Source organism: Poecilia reticulata, chromosome 14 (assembly GCF_904066995.2).
Source record: "Poecilia reticulata chromosome 14, P_reticulata-male-v2, whole genome shotgun sequence".
NCBI lineage: Eukaryota > Metazoa > Chordata > Actinopteri > Cyprinodontiformes > Poeciliidae > Poecilia > Poecilia reticulata.
In genome coordinates, this window is record NC_088843.1 from 9,172,595 (window position 1) to 9,190,518 (window position 17,924).

A 17,924-nucleotide genomic window follows, 5' to 3' on the forward strand; every position below is an offset into this window, starting at 1 on the left:
AATAACACAAATGTGACAAATTAAATCCCTTAACAGACTTATTTTATGAACTTATTAAGATAATAACTACCTCTGTATCATACTTGACTCCAAATTGTTTTCTAATTTCAGAGCACATTAACACCAGAGTCACTGTATCATAAGTCTTTATCAGTTTGGTAAGATGGGCTTGTTGCTGTGCGTGCGCCCTTTAGTAAGTGTAAGGGATGCTGCAGACCTGGTTTGCACGCAGTGTGCAGAAAACTAATGCAGCAGCAGGGACGCACAGTGGGGAAGTGTTGCCATGGTGAGATGGGCTATCAGGCCCAGAAAGACCGTTCTTACCCGTCCACATGTTCACTGCAGCTGGGCTGGCTGCTGCTGCAGTCACTGATGTGTGGTCGAGGTAGACACACTGTTTTGCACAAATACAAAACACTAAAACTGCAACAATATGTCTTGGATTTGCACAGATAAGCAACAGCTACAGCAGCGACGCTCAAATCCAGAGGCTACTTCAAACTGTGCTTCCTTCTTCCCCCTCTTCTTCCGACACACCAGCTGACAGAATGAGATGTCCTCAGAGATCTTGTCCACTGGGACCAGCAATGCGGAGGCAGAGCCTGCAGAGAGGAACAGTGACAGTGTCCAAGCACAATGTGTCTACTAAAGTCATCTGTGTGTGACGGACCAAGGAAGCAAAGTTTTTGTTACCCTGAACATTGTTGGAGAAACCACAGATGTTGTGTGTGTGCAAAGATATGAATGTACAGTTCGATTTCGGAGTAAGACCATTCACTTTCTTGCCGATAGCAGATTGCGACGTTCAGTTCCACTTCCTAAATACACAGTTAAACTCAAGCACATTTATTTCAGATGAGCTTCTATGTTGGATCTGGCATGAAAAGTTTAAAATCTGATTCGAATTTTTGTGCCTTTATCTTGATTTTATCCCAAATCCTGGACCAAAATCAATCAGTGGTAAACTGATTGATTTTTAAACCTACTGGAGACCCAGTTGCGTTACTTTTGGAACTCGTGCTTCTTTGTTTCTGTGCATGGCTTTCTTTTTGTTACAGTTGTTCCTTTAAATCAGCGACACTCTCATGAGGTGTTGGATTGCTAACATTTCAAACTGAATTTGTCCTGTTGTTCCTACCCACAATTCTACACCTTCCCCTAAATAGCAGCTAGAGGATCGCACCTAAAATGTCTGTGCATGTGTGTTTTTTTGTGTGGATGTCTGTTCCTATCAGTTCACCACACGTTTCCTATTGATTTCTTAACATTATCTTTGTTAAATATGCTAGCATCTTAAAGTAATCAAAACGAATTTCTGCAGTTTATTTAACTTGTATTATGAATGCCATGGTAATTTCAGTGTCTTTATTCTGTTGAAATTATGCAAAGAAGACTTTTTTTTTTTAACAAAGTCCACAAAATAAACACAAGTTGTACCCGTCTGGAAAAGAGGAGTTAGACTGCTCAATAAACGTTTTTTCTGTTTTGTAAATTTTTGTGGCAAAGTTCATTTCTAGATTATTAATTAAGTTGTGCCATTCAGCTTTGTTTAAACTCACTTCAGTGATATGAGCAGGAACACAGAGAGAGTGAAAATATGGCTGCACATGACTTCTACACCAACAAGATTGGACTGTTATCACTTTTCATGCGTCCAACTGTAAATGGAATATGCTGAATCAAAAAGTAAAACTTAGTTGCCAAGAAAAAAATATGCCATTTTATGTATGTGTAAAGCCAAAAATAAATACAAGTTTAAAACATGTTCTATTGTGGAGGATAGGCAGATTTTTACACGCTTGCGATATTAGCTTGGAGGAGGTGTAGAAATGACCAGTGTCTATTTCAACACAATTTTAAAGCAAAACAGAAGTGAATGCAAACACTGATCACATTGATCAGTATGACTGGATGGCCAAATATGCATGATCATGTTAACAAATGACTTGCATGTCTAACAAAAGACGATTAAAAATGATTTTGTACAATGCTCTTCATATTAATTTGCAATAAAGAGGAAAACTAATCCTATTCGTGACCTTTGGTTTGCCGCAGGGATCCATTCTGGGGCCTGTGCTCTTCTCGCTTTACACGCAGCCATTATCTGCCAGTCACTCAAAATTCTGAACTCTATGGACTCTATTCACAGCTGCCTAAAGGATATTAGGAATGGCTCTCTCAAATAGTTTTTTTTTCCACCTAAACCGAACGGATGTTGTTCAGTGGTAAGTCATGTGATGTTCTTGGTCTTCAAGCAGGTTGGAAAAAAAATCTAGGGGCGAAACTTGACAGTAGCTTAAAACTTGACAAAAAGGTTGATTCTGAAAACAAGCTTTTTTCAGTCTAAAAAAAGCTATTCCTCAGCCACAACGACCTGTACGCTTGATTATTGCAGTGCTTTATGAGTCTGTATCAATCAGTCCTCCATCTCCTGCATACACCTTGCGGAAAAACTCTGCTGCTCCCTTATTGACAAACTCACATAAACATCAACATTATCACTGCTGTCCTTTTATATCTGCACTGGCTCTCAGTTCAGCTAAGGATACAGTTTAAATCGGTTCAGCTAAGGATACAGTTTAAACCACTGCTGTTTGTTTCTAAAGCACTGAATGGCCTTGCATCACCCCATAGATCTGAACTTTTGAAAACCCACCAGCCCAGCAGAACTTTACGGTCTGCCGGTCAATATCTACTGGAGGTGCCTCGCTCTGTGGGTGAGCAATGAGGGGACTGGTTTGTTTCTGTGGCTGGCCCAACATCAACATCCTCGAAATGTCTTCCCGTCTATGATCTGTTTTTGTCCAAAGCCAAACTTAAAGTCATTTATTTGAAAAGGCTTTTGACTTTTAGAACTTTTATGTTTTATTTTAATGTGGTTGTATTTTCAAGCTTTTTACTTGGCACTGTTTCAGTTTTAATGTGCAAAGTACTGCATTTACTTGTTTTATTTTGTAAAGCATTTGGTCAATGCAAGGTGTTGTTGGCGGGTGTGCTGTAGAAATAAAGTTTGATTGATTGATTTAATCACCTGTTTGCTGGTGTTTTTCAACCAACCCTTTAAACTGCATCTCTGCATCCTTTTAGGTGTAATGAGAAGCTCTGAGGTCATGCAAAGGGCCTTACCAAGATGGCTACCAGCCAAACCTGTGATGCATAAAAGTCAACATGGCATTACTGCAACCATTGGCAAAAATCGCTTTGTGCGGTGCTGTTGAACGGAGCACAGCTAATAACTCAAGGCTCTTCCTCACTGCTCTTCTCTATTCATTACATGAAGAAAAGGTAAATTCAGGTTATATTTTCTTTTTGCTAATAAATTAATGGTATTACAATAATTCAAATCTAACTTCAAATTCTGCTTATTCAACTGGTTTGTCTGTGCATGGGAAGAGTTTAGATTTCAAATATCAGACAGCAGAAAATGAGAGAAACAAGGAGAAGATGTGTGTGCACAACCAAGACTGAAAATGTCCATTTCCCAGCGTGATGCCAGCATTGATCCAGTGTGACAGAATGGGTTCCATTGTTCATCACAAAAGGAAGCAAAGCATTTTGTCTTTCCACAGAATTACTTAAATGTTCCACACCCTGCTGCACAAATTAGAGTAGCATTGTTGCGTAAACGCGCACATTGTGAAGTCACTGTGAGCTGTTGCAGAGGAGTGCATTCGATGATGTATCTCTTTTTTTTTTTGTTAGTACATCAGCATATTGTCTGTTAAGCTGCCAAAAGTGCAACAAGGTGAACCAAGCAGCAACCCATAAAATGTTTTCAGAAGTTATTGCAATAAATACTGTCTGCATTCTTGTAGGTGCTAATACCACTACAGCAAAATCTGCTAATCAAAAAGAAACAGAAAGCAAGGACAGTGGCGTGTAGCCGGTGATTCCAACTTAGCAAATGTAAAATTGTGTAATCTTTCATTTTCAATGAAGAGAACAATATTATATGTGAACTTCAAATGTTATTTTAATAAGGTTACCTGGTGGCAGAATTGGTATCATTACTGCATTTTAACAAGAATGTCCTGTTTGGAGTCTTTCTGCATTGAATTTGCATGGTCCCCCTGTGCATACGGTGGGTTCTGTCAGGGTACCTCCTGTGTCCCTGCAAGGACAAAAGGGTTATAAAATGGATGAATATTAATTTGAAGTTACTCTTTAACAACAAATGCCTTTAATCCATCTTTATTACTGAACGCTTGCGACAACCCTTGCTGAATAAAGCTGCCTGCACTGTGTTCTTCTCTCCCTCGGCCCCCTCTGTCCTCCGTCCTGTCACACTTTCAGACACGCCCCTGGTCACGCCCAGTCTTCCGCTGAACTCACCTGATTGGTCCGCTGTTCAAACTGGTTCATTTCCCGTTTGTAAAGATGGCCGTTTCCCTCCAGGCGGTTTCATAGCAGCAATCGCCGCCACCATTTCACCGGCGTTGCCGTCCCTTGCTGGAACTATTAAAATTAAATCCGAGGACGTGTAATCCCTCACCTCACCTGTTCCTAATCGCATCTCTGTTATGCCGAGTGACTACAATAAAAAAAAAAGAAAGAAAAGAAGTAAAAAATACGCCGACTGTTGTGAGCCAGCCTCTCCGACGAGGGAAGCCGGAAGTCATGGGACGTTTGTGACGTCAAAGATTTAAAAATTACTCGTAAGTCCTAGAATTAAAAATTAAATGACTAAAAACTAATCATTTATGCTCAATAATTATATTAAATTATCACATTTGTCCAGTGCAGATAAAAAGAAAGGATTCCTGGTTCTGCTTCTTGTGAGAGTGTCACGTGACCAGTAAGTCTATTTATTCTTTGTGTGTGTGTGTGTGTGTGTGTGTGTGTGTGTGTGTGTGTGTGCGTGCGCGTGCGTGCGCGTGCGTGTGTGTGTGTGTGTGTGTGTGTGTGTGATATTCATAATTGAAAATACAATTTTTTATTTTGTATAGGAACCTATGACTGCCCTGAAAAGACCTTTTTTTTAAACAAATACTTTTTGTCTTTAATTGTACTAAATGGTCAACAGCATTGAAGTGCATGGTCCTTGTGTGACTGGTTATAAAATAAATACAAAAGTAAAATAACTTTGCAAATGCTAGTTGTCAGGAGGGATACATGGCTGGCATCCCATTTAAAAAAGAAAAAAAACAACAACTTGTAAACAGTCACACGCTATTGCAACCTAAATCAAGCCACAAATCAGTCTGAAACTAACAGTCTCAATATGTAGGGCCATGGATTAGTTGCATTAGGACCAGTACTCATTATCTACCTGGTAGGATATGTACTGGAATACTTCATGGTAGCTTTGTCCATCCACTTTGGAACTCCCACCAAATTCACACAAACATCTCAAATCTCTGGTCAAGAAGGCCCAACGAAGATTACATATCAACTGAGATTGCCTCATAAACTGAAACATTCCCAACAGCTGCTGGTGTCTGTTCACTGATCCTCTTTGGACGCATTCATAGGATACTGGTTTGTTATGGCAACAGCTCTGCATATGGTCATAAAATCCGTGCAGAAGACCACAAACATAGATCTTCGTACTCTGGAAGAAATGTACACCACTTGCTGTCTGGGGAAAGAACTTACATTTTAATTTGAAATTTTCATGTGATTAATCCTTTTTCTCATTTGAAAAAAGCCACTGACAAAACTGTTGCTGCCACTGACTCCATATACATGTTGTTTTTCTTTCCAAGGATTTTACTTCAGTTCTCAGAGTTTGTCCTGGTTCAAACCAGTAAAAAAAAATCTGATGCTACAATTCACTCCTAATTTTGTCTTAAACACAGAAAGACGTTCCTTAACCAGTGCTAATGTGTCTTTCATGAGTTGTCTTTGTCTTCTCAAACAGACTCAGCAGCAGATGACTGCTGCACTGGGTTCTGTTGGAGTTTTTTCCATTTGAAAAAGAGTTTCCTCTCCACTGTCGCCGCATGGATTCTTGCAGAGAACTGTTCAATGGTGCCAGATGTTCGTTCAGGAGATACAAGTGACTCAATGCAGTGGGCTGAGTTTCCTAAAATAGATTGAATTGCATAATAAGATGGCATTAATTACTTTCTGTTATGATGGGGGTTGAGCTGAAATTAAAGTAATTGAATCTTTTTAAATGATTGAGTTGAACAGTGTAGCTCTGCTTATGCATGTATCTCCTAAAGTGTGTTGAAATGACACTTGTTAAAGTAAATTAACTGATTTGAACTAAATGGATCTAAGCTATCTTGGCACTAGTTGTATGCCTCAAATGCAGGTGTACCTTTATTTTGTTGTGTCCATCTTCCTATCTGCTTCTCTGTTCAGTCTGAAGAAAGCATCCTTACAGCAGTGTGGAAATAGTTCAGGATGACGCAAAATGTTAGTGCTCCATCGCACATAAATATTAGCTAGTAGTGCTAATAGCAGTACATCAAAGTATATTGACAGGCCTAAGGGGAGATACTGCACACCTTAAAAAAGTTTTTACTGCTTCAGAAGTTGCAATAAAAATTATTATAACCTGATTCAGTTGAGTTATTACAATTTGGATAAAAGTAATGTTGGAAAAAAAATCCTGTGGAGAGGCGTTGGAAAGACTCGAGCTTACCCGGACTCTCGGCTTGCTCTTCTCTGCTTGAGGCTTAAGGCTCGAGGCGGCTCACCTAAACCTACAGTATTAGAACTGAGCCCCTCATGTTCATGTTGATGTTGTGGGAAATGTAAGCCTCCAGTCTGATAAGGCAGAAGATCACATGGAATAAAACTATGATATTGCTGGTTCAACAGCACGGATTTGGCTCGTTTTATATATATATATATATTTAAAAAAAATTTGTTCGGTGAAATTGCAAAAAAAATGACTTTCAAAAACACGTTTATGGGCTTAACTGTCATCACAAAGTTGCCTCCCCACTGGCTCATAAATACACTCTAACCATGGTTGTCAAACTGTGGTACAAATACCACAGGTGGTTCTTGGGCTGCCATTAGCGGAACACAAAAGAAACTTTGGAGTTGGAGTTATTCGCAAGATAAATGCAAACAAATTAGCCGAGATGAAGTGGAAAACGGAGAGTCATGGACGAATACTGGCTTGTCCAAAACCCCTGAAGCTAGAGACTGTAGCTGGGAATGATTTCAAATCTGACTCTCTCCTTGAAAACCAATGACCTTTACTAACTAATATGTTCAATAATCAGACTACATGCCATCAGCGCTACAAGCTAATATTTATCTGTGTTTATCAGCATGCTGCACTTCAAACACTGCAGCAGAATATTTGTCAGAGGAGGTTGTTACTGTACTTTGGAAATTTGAACAAATACAAATAATGAGCGCAAACAAACTTTTGTTTTTATTGCGGTAATTACTTAAGTTGCGGATATTTCCATGCGTGGAAATCATGCGTCATGCAGCAGCATCAAAGAAGATATGTTCCTGTGTTTATAATTCTCATAGTTTAGAAAATAATACTGGCGTATTCGTGACCAATTGATATATCAAAGGCTCATAGATCATTTTACTTTCTAAACTCTGTAAGATTTGTTTACTCAATAATAACTTCACAGAACGTCACGTTATCCTTTTCGAACTCTTTGACAGTTTTATATGAAAGGCAGCCATGTTGGATTCTCAGGTTAAGGTTGGTTAGAAACCTGCGATTCTTACCCTTAAAAAGCTGACTTGTAGGTATCTGTTTGTTTATTTTTCCAACTTCAAGCTTGGAAATTTTGAGGATAGGCATGTCAAAAATGGATAAGAATGTGGTTTTTCTTTTTATACATGTATGGATACACAAAAATAGAAAATCCACATCCTGTTGTTTTACATATGTCAAAAGAATGATAAATATATATTTTTTGAGCTTGTACTTGATATAAAAAAAAGTTCAGAACTGTTGAATTATTATTAATAATTATAACTTTTTGAGTCCTTCTTTGGCTGGGTGTCTGGGATCATTTCAGTTGTCTGCCTGGCGTTTGTTTTTGTAAATTCTGTATCTGCTTTGGTTCCCTCACGGACGCCCAAAAGCCACGAGAAAGAGAAGCAAAAAAAAAAAAGCTGCCAAAGTAGTGTAGCGACATTCACACGCATCTCCTCCCTCCGTTCCTGGGGGAGGATCCATTGCTTTCCAAACACACATCACTGCCTGAGGGGCAGAGTGACCGTTCAAGCAGCACCATTTCAACACACTCGCATGCAGACAAGAACGGGTGTGCACACACAGAGGTGTGTTTGTGCTGTCCTACTGCAACACCCCAGACCATTGATTAGACAACGCTGAAAGTCAAACGGGCCGACCACAAATTAATGATTAGCAGCAAACAAAGATATGCAAGTGAGATTTTCCTTGCAGGATTGAGTTCAGTAAGTTTTCGCAGGCGTTTGGTTGAATTCTGCTTCCTGCTTGTTTTCTCCGAGAATGCAACTAAACTCTTGGTTGTTTCACTTTTGTTTAAATTTCGCCGTCTACCGGACTCTCTCCCACTGACCTCATCTCTTATTTTATGTCCTTCCCTTTCTTTGGAGCTTTTCTTCGTCTTTTACCTCTACTTTATATTGCAGCTGCATGCCCGGTCCAGACCTTTCTCCGCTTCCTGTAATCCTCACTGCCTCTTTTCCCCCCTCCTGTCCTCCCACTCTTTGTGGACTCTCTTGCCTCACACCTTCCTCCAACCCTTTGACATGCTTCACTTCATGTTATGGGCGTCACACGCTGCCTCCACGAACGCTGTGCGGACATGTATCCGTACGCATCTCGAGTGCGACCATTTTCCGCAGGAGGCAAGCGTGAAGGAAGGATGAGAGGGAATGAACAAGGAGGGGAGAGTTTACGCATGTAGCCCTGAGTTTGTTAATAATTAATGTGTCACAGGTTTGCAAAATTGCCTCACGTTCTTCTCGCTCCATCTTCCCTTCTTCCTTGCTCCCTCTGGCTTTCCTTTCTCTTGTTCACTCTGTCTTCTTTTTCCTCTTCCCTCGTGGTTTGAGTCCCCTCTCTGTCTCCATGTTTCCCTAAAACACACGGCTCTCTCTGGTGTTGCTGGAGGATGAAATGCTAATACACACGTGGGGAGATTTCCCGATTCGCTTGAGCTGGGCAGTATATAAAGAAAAATCTCACATTTTCTTACTTTCTCTTTCATGTGTATGTTATGGCCTTCTGGTAGAGTTTCATCGTAAAGAACATTTATATGAATCGATTAAAAAAAGGCCGTCAATAAACGCAGAAGAAGGTCTCCGCGGTCTCCTCTTACTGCAGTGGCCATCACTATGCCAGCCGTCTAATGCTTTAGGGTGTTGGACTGCGCAGGTGGCAGGTGACACGGATTTCAATAAAAGGGATTATAGCTGTGGGGACTGCAGAGAGGAAAAACAACACGCTAATGGATGCCAGGACGGTCAAAGACGTGACTTTAAAATGTCTTGTGGACAAGAACAAGACTTTTTTTTTTGTGACGTTACATTGATTCAGTATGTATTGATGCAGTGTGAGATATTATTTCAACACATAAGCAAAACAAGTTTTACCATCTAACTTGTGTTTTAATAGAAACTACTCATTTTCTAAACTGCACAGGCATGTATGAACACTGCTGTGAAAATGCATTTGTCCCAAGCTCCTGCTTCTTTGTCACACTTAAATGTTAAAATTGTCAAATTTTACAATCTGGTTATCAGGAAAAAAAAATCAAATGATGAATTAATTTATTAAAGTCAATCCAAGCCAACATGGCTCCTGCCAAAACTATCACCTGGTTGTTTCACCGTTAACGGCAACAACAGCCATCATGCGGTTGTTATGGCTACCAATAATAAGTCTTTGGCCCACTCTTTTTTGCCTATTTTTTAAGGTCATTCTACAGCATCCGTGCTGGATTCACGTCCAGATGGCCCTACTGCATGACCAAAGAGTGTTTATGCTTAAGATCATAAACTTTTGGCTGGATTCTTTTTTGGTAAGGAGAATTCATCGTTCCTTCAGTTAGGCAAGTCGTCCAGATCCTGAACAAGCAAAGCCACCCAAGAACATCCAAGTGATGTTCTCTTTGTGAAATGCTGTTAGTCGTATACCAGATGGAACTGAATGCAAATCTTTCATCATTGGGGGAAATGTGTAATGGGCCTTTCTGTTCATTTGGTTTAGCCATGGCGTTCTCACAGAAAGTTCTCCCTGTTCTCCCGGAAAGTTTCTCATTTTCCCGTCTCTTTCTTCTGGTTGGTTGAAAAATTTTAATTGATTTTAACTGAGGCAAGTGAGGCATGCAGTCTTTTTAAAATTAAGCTCCGGGTTCTGTTTTGAACTCCTGGATGAGGTTTTTGATCCACTCAGGATAATTCCTGTGGGCTGAGCATCCATCCCTTTTTGACCTCTTCTGTCCAGAAGCATCAATACTTCTGAGAAACACTAATGCACAAAGCATTAAGTGTCTGTTAAAGACATAATTTAATGTACATTAAATGATGAGATACACTTTGCTGCTCGTCTCTTTTATATTTTTTTTAGATCAGGAAATGATCTGATGCTTTTGAGATTTTTAAGCCTACTACATGTTAACAGATTCTGTTTAAGTGATTTCTTGATTTTTTTTTTTTTGAGTCAGGCAGTAATCAGGCTATGGAAACTGAACCAAATAATGCAGGTAATCATAGTTATTTCCTGATTAAACAAGGGGGTAATTATGTTTTCACATAGGGTTAGGTTGAATATATAACAATGTGGTTTGCAATCACTCAGGTTATCTTTGTCAGACATTTTTTTTAGAGATCTAAAGTATCTAGTTGCATGATGAGAGGAACTAAATTCTTTCAATTGAAAGTGGATTTTCTCTAGAGTATCAATTGAAAGCTCTCAATTTTGAGAAAACCAGGTCAGTTTTTATCACGTAAAACCGTCATTTATTCTGTCAAGTTAGTGTGAATTTGAGAAAATAATCCCTGTCTTATCTCCATCACAAGCCACTTAGCGTGCTCAAGTGGGTACTTCAATGTTCTGAAGTGTTATTGTGACACTTGAACTTTTTCTAAAGTACTACGCCAGGTCTTGCATGTGTAGCTCTAATTGCTGGGGGTATCTTAATGCTATATTTTTTGCACCGATGAGTTTCAAATGTCAATTAAGACCGGAGATGTACCAACCAGAGTTTTGTGTCCAATATCCAAACTCTTTCCTGCTTTGGTTTACTGATACAGATTGGAGTCAATTCCAGTTTATCTTCAAAACCTGTAACTAACAGGACTCAAAGTATTTGCTCTCTAGCCTTACTGCATGATTTCAAACAGACGTACCTGAATGTGCCTTTTAAGCATAGCAGTAGTTCAAGCTGCTCTTTATTTTATTATTTAAGTGAATATCCTTCTAGTGTGCATTGTCTAACACACTAATTTCTCTGCACGTTTACATGACTTCATGAGGCCATTACTCCAGGGTATATTTAGTTTCAAGCTGCTATTATGCTTGTGCGGACAGAGGCCAAGTGACAGCAATTTAAATAAGAGCTTGTCAAGCTCTTCTCATGTCTGGAAGGCTTTACAGTGTGTCCCCTGGCAGGTGCTGGACTTATGTGTCTCAGTAGGTGGACAGAGGACCGCCGAGTGACCTGCTCAGGACAGCTGCTGACATAATGAGGCCAGTAAACAAGCATCTGTCTCACCCACTGAAAGGTGAACCCACTCAGACCAGGCCATTTCCTTTCCCTTCTTCTCCACTGTCCCCGTATGGCTATAGATGGCAAAACTAGAGAGGGTGAAAATAAAAACAACTCCTGCAAAATTGAATTAGAGCCTAGATATGACAGCTAGCCAGCTAATGCGGGAGTTTGACTCTTTTAAGACTCAAATGGTATACTTTCTTAAGACGTGGATTTTTTTAGGGCTATTACTGAGGTCATACATGAGTAGTTAACTTATTCTAAGTACTATAATCTTTTAAAAATCAATCTTAAGTTTACATATATCAATACTGACTAACAAACTCACAAGCAGCATCAGTTGGGTATATGTTTACTTGCAGGCATCTAGACATGAAGATAATTTGCTAAAGTTCAAACTGAGCATCAGAATGGAGAAGAAAAGGAATTTCAGTGACTTTTGAATCTGGCATAGTGGTTGGTGCTAGAAGAGCCGGTCTGAGTATTTCAGAAACTGCTGATCTACTGGGATTTTCTCTTTACAGGGAATGCCAACATGCAGTTGCTGTGTGGAGGAAAATGCTTTGTTTATGTCAGAGGTCAGATAAGAATGGTCAGACTGGTTCAAATGATAGAAAAAAGCAGCAGCAGCTCATATAACCACTTGTTACAACTACAGTATGCAGAATTTAGTGTAAAAAAACAACTAAATCAATAGTTTAGACTGCTGGTGTTGGTATGTTGGTGTGGAGTTATTTTTTCCATCACACTTTGAGCCCCTTATTAGCAACTATGTGTTATTTAAATGCCACAGCCAACCTGAGTATTGTTGTTAACCATTTCTGTCTCAGTGTGCGGATTTCCACTTCTAGTAGGATGATACGTCATGGCTTAAATTATTTTTTTAATTTTTTATTTTTTTTTACTTTTAGCACATACTTTAAAGTATTCTTACAATTAAATGAGACAACATTTCATCATGTGCATATGTACTGTACAATAACCTATGACCTAAAACATAGAAAGGCTGAATAAATAGGATTTACTGCTTCATGAGACAATAAGTGGGGCTAAGGCTGTTGAAGAGAAAGAATAAGGAGTCTTTTTCACTCTTTTTCTGCAGAATGAGTCACTGTTGGCAACCTTACTCTCAAGCCTGATTGCCTTGTTGAATTTGTTTTTGGCTTGGTGACGTACTCCCTGTATCCCCTCTTGAGTGCCTGCTTCATGATATTCATGAGAAAATTTCATGAACCTTTGTGATTGGGGGAAAAAGAGACACTGCGTTATAGTTATTGGGACCCCTGGAAAAAAAGCTTTGTTCAAGTTTTAATCGGAGGAAGACGAAATAAAGCCTTCGTAAAAGTAGATTTGGGTTCTGCAACACTGTTTGTGCCAAAATCCAAAGACAGGTAGCAGCTGCTGTTCATGCTGTAGAGGGAAGGTCATTAAGCATTTGGGAAGCAGAGTAGAAGAACTGGAGCTAGGTGGAGTGCTGACCAGAGAGTTAAGGGCCAAGCAAGAGAGGGAAGCAGAGCGTGGCGTATGAGCAGCGTGCAGAGCTGGAGCATTGCCTGGAGGTATAGGGGTGCGGCTCGCTCTGTAATGCTGTGTGCCTGCACCAGAGTCTTCAGTTCATTCCCAACGCAGACACGGGCAAAACAGTAAGAAGAAACGTCTGTGTTTTAAATAAATCTGTTGCTTGTCACTGCTTGGCATTGACATGAAATGAAATGGAAAGGCTTCGTCCACTGTACTCCTTAAAATCTTATGGACTGTTTCACCTGAAACGTGGGGGAACAATGCTGCCATGACACGTATAGTTGCAGTCTTGGAAAGTCTTAAGAGGTGTAGAATTTGATTCTAGTATTTGTTTTTAGGTCTGGATAGGTGCAAAGTAAAAGAAAAGAAAAACTCTGTTGTATTTTAATACCTTTTTCCTTTCACAGTGCTTCTAAGATAAATATTAGCATCCATCCATCTGTCCATCCACTGACCCCTAAGTTCATCCATCTGTCCAACTGTCCATGTCCTGACCCCTCAGTCCATCTGCCTGTCTGTCCATCTATCCAATGACCCCTCATAGTCAATCTGCCTATCCTATCGATTCCTCAGTGTGGTCATCTCTGTCTGTCCATCTAGTGACCCTCAGTCTGTCTATTAGTCCATTTATCCACTGACCCCTTGGTTCGTTTATTCATCAATCCCTCAGTCCATCCAGCCTTAGTCCAGCCATTGAACCCTCAGTTTGTTCATCCATCCGTTGTCGCCCAAGTGGTTCGACCGTTCAGTGGGACGAGTAGTTGTCTTATTAGATCCTGTCTTGAGTACAACAGAAAGGCGAAACAGTAAATTAATCTTGCATATTTCAGTTGAAACACACATTTTTACTGACTTTTTTTTTGCTGATTTAAGGGGTATAAATTTGCTAAATTCAGCTACTTTGATGTGCTCACAATTATTTAATTATTAATTGAGCTTTACAAACTTGTTGACTTAGTCATATAGAGGTCATTTAGATTTTTTTTTCAAATTTCATGTTTTGAAATAATTATCTTAAAAATGTTGCAGGGTTTTCACACATTTAAAAAAAATAATTACAATTCGTGCGTATGAGTGTCGTGTATCTGTATTCAGTCCCCAGAGTCAATACCTTACAGATCCACTGATGCAATTACAACTATTAGTCCTTTTGGGAGAGATGAAAGATGTTAGTAGGAATTTTTTGCAAGATGAAAAATAGATTTTGTCTCTTCTGACTTGAGCACTTTCTTCCACATATTTGCTATGCTTCCTTCGAGGCTTATGGTGAGACTTTTTATTGCTTTCTTTCAATTAACTTTTCTTTTTTTTTTTTTTACTGTTTAAAAGTGCCATTTGGTTGGAGAAAGAAGCACATACAGTAATTCTGTGTGTTTGGGGTTCAAGAGTTGAATATTCAAAAACTCAAGTTGCTCACATATTGATACTGGTCAAGAAAGACCCAGTTGAAGTGAACGACATTTTCCAGAGTCGACGGTTACACTTGCAAGTGTGGAGCCTGTCAGACTCCCTGCAACTGAAATATGCAGTAAGATGATATTTGAAACCACTCCCATCCTACGCAGGTAAACTCTACTCTGTGAAACTAAGCTCCATATAGCCAAACGTTCATGACAGTGTTTCATATCCATAAGGATTATTCTGAGGGTTCTAATGTCTAATCTTTTCTGAACAGAGTTTGAATGTTACTTGCTCACATTGTTCACTTTTGTGGCTCTTCTTGGTGACTAAACATTTGAACTGGGTTGATATTGTGGAGCCAGAAAACATACACATTTCAAAGCGTGACACTTAAATAAATCATCGTTAATATTTTCACTCTTTTCAAAGCAAGCAAGTTGACATGAAACAAACCTTTGGAGACTTGTCTTTGCCCCCTTGTCATATCATAATTTGTAGTTCATTTTCACAAGTTAAACCCAAGATTTTTGACAACCTGAAAAGATGACAACATGAAGTCAACTAAAAGATCTAAAATAAAAAGCAACAGCGCCTAGATTTAAACCAAACTTTTGCAGTTTCTCCAATCTCCCTAGATTTTTTTTTTTTAGATTTTTGTTCTTGTAAAAAGACAGTTTTCCATGCAGTAACTATCCAATAAGAAGTTTGGACCTATTTGCGCAGTTAAATTCAGGTGGCAGTTTTTCTTTTGGCCAGGCGGTGAACATCAAAGATTTGTTGTCACATCAGCCTTCCAGACCACTCAGGTCTTCTGGTCCAAGTTTTCTCTGCGACCACAGGGTCAGAACCAAACATGGAGAAGCAGCATTCAGTTCTTAAATCTGGAACAAACTTCCAGAAAACTGCAAAACTGCTGAAACGGTTAAATAAAGCCAAAAACCCACCTATTTAAAGTTGCCTTTGATTAATAATAACAGGAACATTGATTGTTCCTGTTAAATTTGATGATAATTCTTGATGACAGCCAAATGTTGCTTGTTGCTTTTTTCATAATTGGGTATTGTTTTACGTGTTTAACATGTAAAGCTGCCGTTTTGCTGAAATTTCTTATACAAACAAAACTGACTTGACTTATCAACCTCTTCAAAGATTATTCCTTCCTTTAGCTAAACTCTAGCGATCATGAGACTTCAAATCAAATATTTCATGTACACCTGTGCTAAAAACGATCCATTCAGAAGTTGTTGACAGATTTCATTCGGCTCTAATATGCCAGACAGACAGGAGGGCACTTCTGTCCCTCATGCCACATCACAAGCATAGTTAAAAGCTCTGCTCCTCCTGTCCCTCCTGATCCAAATGACAGAACCTCAGCAAACAAGACATATGAAGTCATAATAGTCATGGGATACGTGTTTTACACCTCTGCCACAATTATTGTTGCCACTGCCAAATGAAAACCTTCGTCTCTTTATTCTTCTGAGAAGCTGCACAGACACTGAGAGAAGGCCAGAGATGCAACACGGTGTTTTCCCATTTGACCGAGACCTGAAAAAACAAGTCACACAGAGCAAAGGAAGAAACTGGTGGAAGCAGGATGAAACGGAGTAGGTAGGGAATGTTATAAAAAAAAAAAAGCAAAGGGACAGGATGTGGAGCAGAATGGGTGGAGGGGTCGGGGGGGGTTGCAACTCATCGGGGCATAATTGTCACTCTCATTCAAAGGAGGTCCTTGATTTAATAGGCAGGTCTGGTGACTAAACCACTGGAGTGCAAACGGTGAAAAAGAGCTGTGGCAGATCTAGAGTTTTCCAGCCAAGCCACCCCTCCTCCCCTCTCTCTCTCTTTCTCTGCAGACAACTCAACAACTGGCTCGCAGCCTGTTTGCCTGACTACTTGCCCCCAAGCCATACCGCATACCTCACACCGCCGTGGACAGAGCTCATGGCGCAGCACACCTCCATCACACCGCAGCGCTAACGGTTCCTCGGCTCAGCATATTAATAATGCAGCGTCTTCAACAACAAGACGGAAAACTGATGAAGTTGTGTGTCATCAGTTCGTTGTGGGATCTTAATTTGCCCTGCAAAAGTTCAAACATAGGCCCTGGATAAAATCTGTTGTATTGTTCTAAGTTTTCTTAGGGTTTTTATTAGAGGTCACTGTGAAGAATTTTCGCTTTTCAATGAAAACTGCAACTACAAGCATCTTCCGGTCTGATACTGAAGAACAAACTTCGACCATCTTTGGAATGAGAAAACATCAATCTTGTTTTTCAAAGCATTAAGGTGATTTTAAACATAACCTTCACTATTGAAAATGATGTGTTGTCTGGAAATCCAGAGTGCTGCTAACTGCTGCTGTAAACACAAAACGGTTTGTTTTCTTGCTAAAAAGACTTTGGCGCTGATGTCTTTGGTGGCCATTGTATCATTCAGTCATACCCAAACTTCCAAAGTCACCATTCGACTGCAAATTTTAGTCCAGAAGAAGAAAATAAATGTGACTATTGTGAGCCACAGGCCTGGCATTTAAAAAGAAAAAGTCGTAAATAATGCAATATTTACAACTTTATTCTTTAGTGTTAAATTTAAGCAGGGGAAAAAAGCAAAACGTGAACGCATTTTGATTTGAAACAAAGAATAATAAAAGTTCTTAAGAAGTGATTTAACAAGGGTAAAACTGACATTGTGTTTGCTCTGTTATGATGTTTATTACTTCTTGGGCAGCTGAATCATTTTCTTAGCCACGAGGCATCATATTTTGTGTGTGATCAGTTCCTGCCAAAACAAGAAACTAAAAAAACTGAATCCATAACTATGTTTTTGGAAGACAAAAATTGATGCTTCACTGTTACTAATTGCTATAACCAAAATCTGCATTGAAACAGCTAAACAGATAGTTTAGCAGAAGTCAGAAAAGATACTGAGGCATAGATGAGGGAAAGTTTTAAAAGCAAGTGCTGGTTAAAGGAAAGAAGTCTGAGAAAATGATGGTCTGTCCCTAAACTGACCCTGCAAGGTCACAAAACCTGAGCTTTGGTGTGTTAAGCCTCTACATGTATTCATTGCCTCTGTTTATTCACACCTGGAAAAGCCCTCTTTTATCACTCTCCTGCATCATTCTCCTGTAAAGCTGTGTCAATAACTTTATACACCTTTTGCCATCATTCATGTGCTTCCTGGAGCGAGCGCTTTCCGTCCCACCCATACGTTTATTAGAAGTAGAATCTGCTCCTGTTAACCTTATTATTTCTACATCATGTATATATCTAAAATGATATAAGTACATTGTATTTGTTTTAACTGCTTTATCCCATCTTAGCTTTGGTGGAAAATCTGATAAATGGTGGGACACAGAAAGGTT

General features: G+C 39.5%; 2 long non-coding RNA genes across 2 annotated transcripts; one reads left to right on the plus strand and one right to left on the minus strand.

Moving 5' to 3' along the window:
- Positions 1 to 314: 314 nt before the first annotated feature.
- LOC103475448 (uncharacterized) lies at positions 315 to 4,443 on the minus strand. The gene is made up of 3 exons (XR_535331.3): positions 4,333 to 4,443; positions 3,987 to 4,111; positions 315 to 602 (listed from the first exon to the last, which is right to left on the minus strand). It is a non-coding gene; the product is annotated as an uncharacterized LOC103475448 (long non-coding RNA).
- Positions 4,444 to 4,521: 78 nt separating this feature from the next.
- Positions 4,522 to 16,569, plus strand: LOC103475449 (uncharacterized). Its single transcript, XR_535332.3, has 3 exons — positions 4,522 to 4,655; positions 4,739 to 4,795; positions 16,415 to 16,569. It is a non-coding gene; the product is annotated as an uncharacterized LOC103475449 (long non-coding RNA).
- Positions 16,570 to 17,924: the final 1,355 nt, after the last annotated feature.